This window comes from Phocoena phocoena, chromosome 16 (assembly GCF_963924675.1).
Source record: "Phocoena phocoena chromosome 16, mPhoPho1.1, whole genome shotgun sequence".
Classification (NCBI taxonomy): Eukaryota; Metazoa; Chordata; class Mammalia; order Artiodactyla; family Phocoenidae; genus Phocoena; species Phocoena phocoena.
Genome location: NC_089234.1, coordinates 33,266,052 through 33,273,130, shown reverse-complemented (window position 1 = coordinate 33,273,130; position 7,079 = coordinate 33,266,052).

Genomic DNA, 7,079 nt, shown 5'->3' with positions numbered 1-7,079 from the left:
CTTCTGTAAGAATCTTGATTCATTCAGGCTCACGCGCATTTATTCAGCAAACACTTACTGAAAGTCTACGTGGTGCCAGGTATGATGCTAACTACAAGACAAATAAGGCACATTTCCTCTCTGCAAGAAGCTCACAGGAAATCGCAGTACAATGGAGTGAGCACCATGCTAGAGGAGCAGGTGTTAACAGGGCAGGGTGGGCAAGCAGGGTAGGCTCCTGGAGGAGGTGACAGCTGGACTGAGAATTAGTGGTTGGACTGATGTCTGTGTGTATGTGTGTGTGTGTGTGTGTGTGTATATGTGTGTGTGTGAGAGAAAGAGAGAGATCTGAAACACAGATGAATAAACATGGTGAGCAATGGGAACCTCAAGCCATTTGATGTGGGTGGGAGATCATGTGCGAGGGTAAACAGTCAAGCAGTGAGCCTGGGCAGGCAGGCAGGCCCCAGCTCAGAGAGTCTCGTCTGCTCTGTTAATAGCAACTAACATCTACCACGTGCTTACTACATGCCAGATGCTATTCTAAGCATTTTATTTTGTCTCATTTAATCCTTCCACTGCCCTGTGCTGTGAAGTAAGCACTATTTCACCATCCCCATTTTACAGATGAGAAAACTGAGGCCTAATTTGGTTAAGTAGTTTGCCCAGTTCTCACAGCAAGCGGAGCTGGGATCTGAACACAGGCAGTCTTCCTCTAGAGTCCACGCTCTTTTTTTTTGGCCAGGCCTCACAGCTTGTGGGATCTTAGTTTCCCGACCAGGGATCGAACTCATCTCCCCCTGCAGTGGAAGTGTGGAGTCCTAAACACTGGACCACTGCCAGGGAAGTCCCTAGAACCTCTTCTCTCAACTCCTTAAGCCAGGCCTCGCTGGCAGTGGGGACTTATTAGAGATGCATTTTCCAGCAGGGGAGCAAAATGACTGAATTGCATACCAATTCTCTGAATACAAATGAAACATTTTAATAACCCCATAGACTTAAAATTAAATTTTAAAAGAAGCTAAAACAGGCAGAGCAGTCAATTTCTGGAGAGCTGCCCTTTCCAAATAGGATATACCTTGAATGGAGAACCAAGTCAGGAAGCATCACTGACTGGCTAATGAGAATTCTCCTATATGACATTAGCCAGTTAGAGAAAATCTGCTCAACCTGCCCCTGAAATGGCTTTCAAATATGTCACTAATAGGGCTGCTATAATCTCAGTTAGATATTGAGGGGGTCTTCCTATTTACCGATTTAAAACGCAGCCCTTCCTGGTTGGAGAGGAACTCTAACCCAGGAATGAGTAGTGGGTCTACCCCGAGAAGGAGCTGGGCTGTAAACCGATGCTTTTGGTGCCTGTTAAGGAATATCGATAACAAAAAGGAGGAGAGTAAACAAATCGTTTCTCCACAGTAGTCTAGGGCAGAAGAGACCCCCATCAATTCATTCATTCATTGAACAAATATTTATTTATCATTTTAAAAATTATTATTATTTTTTGGCTGCACTGAGTGGCTTGCAGGATCTTAGTTCCCCCATCAGGGATTGAACCTGTGCCCCCTGCAGTGAAAGCGCCGAGTCCCAACCACTGGACCACCAGGGAATTCCCTGAACAAATATTTATTAATTACCTAATTTGTTCAAGCCCTGTGATGGTAGGTACTGTGGATATGGGGGTGAGCAAAATCAGACAGACTCCTCAAGCAATTTACAGTGGAATGAGGGAAAGGGACACCAGTCAAAGAATCACTCATGATTCAATGTGCAATTATAGCTGGAATGAAGCCTTTGAAGAAATCTGTGGTAAAGAGAGGAAGTCCTTTACTCAGGAGGCAGGGAAGCCTTCCCTTAGGCAGGGAGGATGGAGCTGAGATCTGGGAGATAGGAAAGGAGGCAACAGCTAGAGCATTCCAGACAGGGGGAACCTCCTGTGAAAAGGCCCTGAGGCAGGAAGGAAACTTCCTGGTTCAAGGAATGAAGGGTGTCTAATGTGGGGCTTTGACACCAGGTTGGGGAGGTCAGTCTAGGCTTGCTAGGCCTGAGAGGACACAATGGGGATTTGGTTAGATGATCAGATCTGCATTATTTCAAAAAATCCCTGCGGAGTGGATTGGAGGGAGGCAAGAGTTTACCAGTTTCTTCTCAGCCTGCATTTAGAGAACATTTATTGTGTGCATACCAGTGCTGTTCAATAAAAACATAACAGCAGCTGCATTTATATTTTGAATTTTCTAATAGTCGCAGTAAAGAAAGTAAAAAACAATAGTAAGATTGATTTTAATATATTTTATTTTACTTAATATATCTAAAATATTATTGTCTCAACATGTAATAATATTAAAAAGCTTAGTCATTGAAATCAGCTGTGTATTTCATACATCTCAATTGGGACACAAAATATTCATCAGAAATACTTCATCTGTATTTAGCTTTCATAAAATTTACAGTTGATAAAGTAGGCTTGCACCCCGATGTTCACTGCAGCACTGTTTACAGTAGCCAAGAAATGGAAGCAACCTAAATGTCCATCAACAGATGAGTGGGTAAAGAAGATGTGGTATATGTATACAATGGAATATTACTTAGCCATAAAAAAGAATGAAATTATGTCATTTGTAGCAACATGGATGGACCTAGAGATTATCATACTAAGTGAAGTAAGTCAGACAAAGAAAGATAAATATCATATGATATCACTTATATGTGGAATCTAAAAAAGTAATGGAGGTGAACTTGTTTACAGAACAGAAACAGACCCACAGACTTGGAGGGCAGGCTTGTGGTTGCCAAGGGGGTAAGAAGGAGGGGAGGGATGAATTGGGAGGTTGGGACTGTCCTATGTACACTACTATATGTAAAGTGGATAATCACCAGGGATGTACTATGTAGCACAGGGAACTATGCTCAATACTCCGTAATAACCTGTATAGGAAAAGAATCGGAAAGGGAATGGATGTATGAATATGTATGGCTAAATCATTTTGTTGTACGCCTGAAACTAGCACAACATTGTGAATCAATTATACTCCAATATAAAACAAAAAATTAAAAAACCCAAAACTTCAAAAAGAAGAAAAAAAATAGGCTTACATACCTAAGTTGTTCCAAACATAAAAGTTTTTTTGATAACTGAATCAACCATCAGTTTTTTAATTTAAATTAAGTAAAATTAAAAATTCAGTTCCTCAATCACTGTAGCCACATTTCAAGCACTCAACAACCATATGTGGCCAGTGCTACCATAATGGATTGAGTAGAAAGAACCTTTCCATGATTGCAGGAAGTTGTATAAGAAAGCACAGATGTATCTGCTGGAGAAGCTCTGGGTAGTCATTAGCTTTCCTTTGGAAGACATAACCTTTCAGGGGTGAAGAGTACATTCATCTACAACAGCCTCACTATTTCTTTTTATAAAGCCTAAATCCATTCAGCCTCTTTTTGGTACTGTTTTGGTTTCCCAAGATTTTCCTACTGGGAAGAAAATAACCTAATATTTATTGAGATAAATATCCAGTCTACTTGGCCATTATATTTCTCTTTGTTAATGAATAAAGATGAATTTTGAATCCCTGTCCTAGGATTTCTCCTAGTGAACTGTCAGTATCAAATTACTATCATCTCTTCAGACCTTTTGCAAACTACTAGCTTCTCACACTTCACGCCTAGCCCCACCTACCTGCGAAGAGCAAACATTGATTTTCGGGTCTAACAATGACAATTACAAAATTAAATGAGCCACCAGGCCAATGAGCCTCCTGCCCACTCCTTTTCCTCAGGGGTCCCCAGTCACAGGGGGAGCTCCTGCCAGAAGAGAGGGACCTGGGGAGCAGATATGTAATTGGGCAGCCTGGCCCAGCAGGCCTAGGTACCAGGTCCTCTGTCTACCAGGTGCCATCCCTCTTCACACCGTTCCTCCCACTTCCTGTCTTTTCTCTCCCCATGTGGCTCAAAGCTGAGCAGAGAACTCTCTCTTTCTCTCTCTCATCCAAGAATCTCTGTAGATTTCTATGGAGACTAATTTTGCCCTTGCTCTCAACTCTGGGCAATGAATAGCATTCACACCTTCACTAATCTTTTGCCTTGACTTCCTCCCACCCTAATCCCATCTGATAGGTTAATACAACAGATAGGAAACAGCCCAGTTCTCCTCACTTTTCCATCAGAAATGTGAGTTACTTGGCAGCAAGGACCAAACGTTATCTTCTTGCCTTTCCTTTTATTCTTTAAAATTCTCTACATGGTTTCTCATCCATTCCATTTAGAAACAAAGGGTTTTTGTTGCTTTTTATGTAATAAGGGCTAACATCAGTTGAGCATTTACTAAACACTATGCACTTTACATGGGTTCTCTCATTTAATGCTTATAATCACCCTATGAGGTAGATATTATTACTTGCATCATTTTACAGATCAGGAAATTGAGGCTCAGAGAGGTTAAATAACTTATTCAAGAACACACAGCTAGTAAGAGGCAGTCAGGAGCTAAAGTCATTCCTAATTCAGAGTTTAACCCCTGTGTGACGCTGCTTTCCTAGGATGTTTTCTACTGTATCCTTTTTATTGTGTTAAGCCTCTGGTGAGTCTATGCTCTGCCTGAGAAGGGCAGGCCCTGCCAAACGCTTTCTGTGCCTCTCGCTTTTAGCAAGAGAAAGTCCTCAAAGCGGGTAACCAGGACCCGTATTTAACCAATAGACACCGAGCCGGAGGGCAATCTGGAGCAAACGCCTGCCTAGCTTGCTTCATCTAGGGCTCATAATCTCAGCGTCCAATCTGGGCGTGCCTATCAATCCTCCCACAGGCTACACTCCCCATTGCTCCACCCTGATTTTTGGGAGGAGGAAGGCTCACCCCAAGAGGAAAACAGGGAGGCTGTGCCCCCTTGTGGAATCCAATTCTCCCATTTTATAAAGGTCGAAACTGGTACTCAGAAGGGCGAATCATGCTCAAGGACGCGGATCTGGTTGGTCCCCGCTCGTAGTCACTGGGGTTATCTCGCTCAGCATAGTAATTTGCTTCAGCCCCAAAGCAGATAAACACAAATCAGTTCCTTACAAAGAAACACCGAGCTTGAGGTCTGAAACCTCAGAAAAGCATTGAGGAAACTCCCAGAACTCGGTAACGGGTTCGGCGAAAGCCTTCCCGCCTTCGGCCTCTCCTCTCGGCCTCAGCCCCACCCTTCGACCCCGGCTCTGCGGGTCTCCAGCCCGCACTCCGTCGGCCCTCGGGTTCCAGGCCCCGCCCCTCGGAGGCCGCAGCCAATAGGAGAGCCGCAATCCCGTCGCGCGTGCCTCACCCCTGCCGGCAGTGACGTGCCCCACCCCACAGCCGCGGGATTCAAACTCCCGGAAGCGGCTCCCGCGCCGGAGGGTGAGACTGGGCAGACCGCGGAGTGTGGCGGGGGCGGCCAGGGCCCGCAGCCCCGGGGCCGGGCGAGACCGCGAGGGAGGCGTGGTCAGTGGGAGATCGCGTTAGCTGGGGCTCAATCTCTGCCCTCCCGGGTGCCCGTCGCGTTTCCCTGGCTCTCACTTGGTTCCTGGCCCTGGCTGGGTGCCTCACGGCTGTCGCCGATTCGATCCCTCCTTTCAGCCCTGCGGCGGATATTATCCTCCTCTTTCAGACGAGCGCTGGGAGTTCGAGTGACTTGGCCAAGGTCTTTCGTTAGTACAGCCTTTTGCGGATTAGCAGGCACTTCCATGTCTGTTCTACAAACATCTTAAAAGTGGGGGTGAGGAAAAAAGGTGCCCGTTTTTGCAGTGTTTCTTTGCCTGTCTTCCCACGTGAGATCTTCTGTGAGGGTTTTCGTAAGATTTGCCTCCACTTGCAGACGACGTGGGCTGTAATAGAGGCGTCGTGCCCTTTGCTGGTTATCTTAGTCTTTCACCTTAGAATGGGCAAAACTCCAGGGCTGTCCTTGTGATGGATGGTCTCTTCAACTCAGTTTACCCACTTCTGGTATTTTCAGGCTCTCTGAGTCCACACAGGATGACCCTTAAGGTCCCTTCCGTAGAAAAACCTTCTCCACCGAGGTGTCTAAGTAGGTCTCCTCAACTGTTACTGGTATCATTTATCATTGTACTTTTCATTTCCTGGATAACATGTATTTTACAACTTGAGAATCTATATTTGTTTCCTTGTTACTGCCTGCCGCGTCTGCTAGATTGAAAGTTCCGTTATGTAAGGGACATGTCTCTCTTTCATTTCTTTCTTTCTTTTTTCTTTTTTTTGCCAGTGTATACCCAGCACCTAATATGCTGTCTGGTAAATTAAATTCTCCAGTATTTTTTGAATGCATGAATAGTATCATATTCCTTTGGATTCCCTAGTCACATTACCATTATTTTATCTTGGGATCCATAGGTGGAAAAATGCTTTTTAACCTCCCTAATTAAAACTACTTTTATTATATACACAGTAATTTTTGCTATGTATTTTGCTCCTAGAGTTTATATTATACCCTTGCTTCTTAAATGTCATCTAGTACTATTAGCAAATATGCTAAACTTCTCCTTACTCCTTATTCTTAATTCCTGTCATTCCTGAATTCTGTGAATATTGTCTCTTTTTCCTATAAATGCCTCATATTGGTTTCTTCTCACTTCTGCCCACTGTGCTCTCTCAGCTGACTATTATTAAGATAGATCTGAACTAGGCCTAGCTTATAAAACAGAATACGCACCATTATATCAGGTAATGACGTTTCAATGTCCAGATATTCAGAATTACATTATTTGTCATTAGCTTTTTATTTTTGGGTAAAATTTGTCTTTGATTGTGATCTACTTCTTTCAGACTTCATTTAATGGTTTAATAATTGGTTAGCCCTCCGTTTTTTTTAATGAAATTTTTCTACTGAAGTATGACACACATACAGAATCCTGCACAAACACAAGAGTACAAGTTGACATATTGAATACTCCCCATGTATCTACCACCCAGACTTTAAAAATATATAGTGTTACTAGCACGCTAGAAGCCTTCCCCAGTCCCTGTTCCATACCCTGCTGGTTTGGCTATATCACTTCTATTTAGATAGAAAGGTTCTTCTGTTTAGCAAATGTTATTAGACCTTTTCAAACCTGAGATTTGACCTTGTAAAC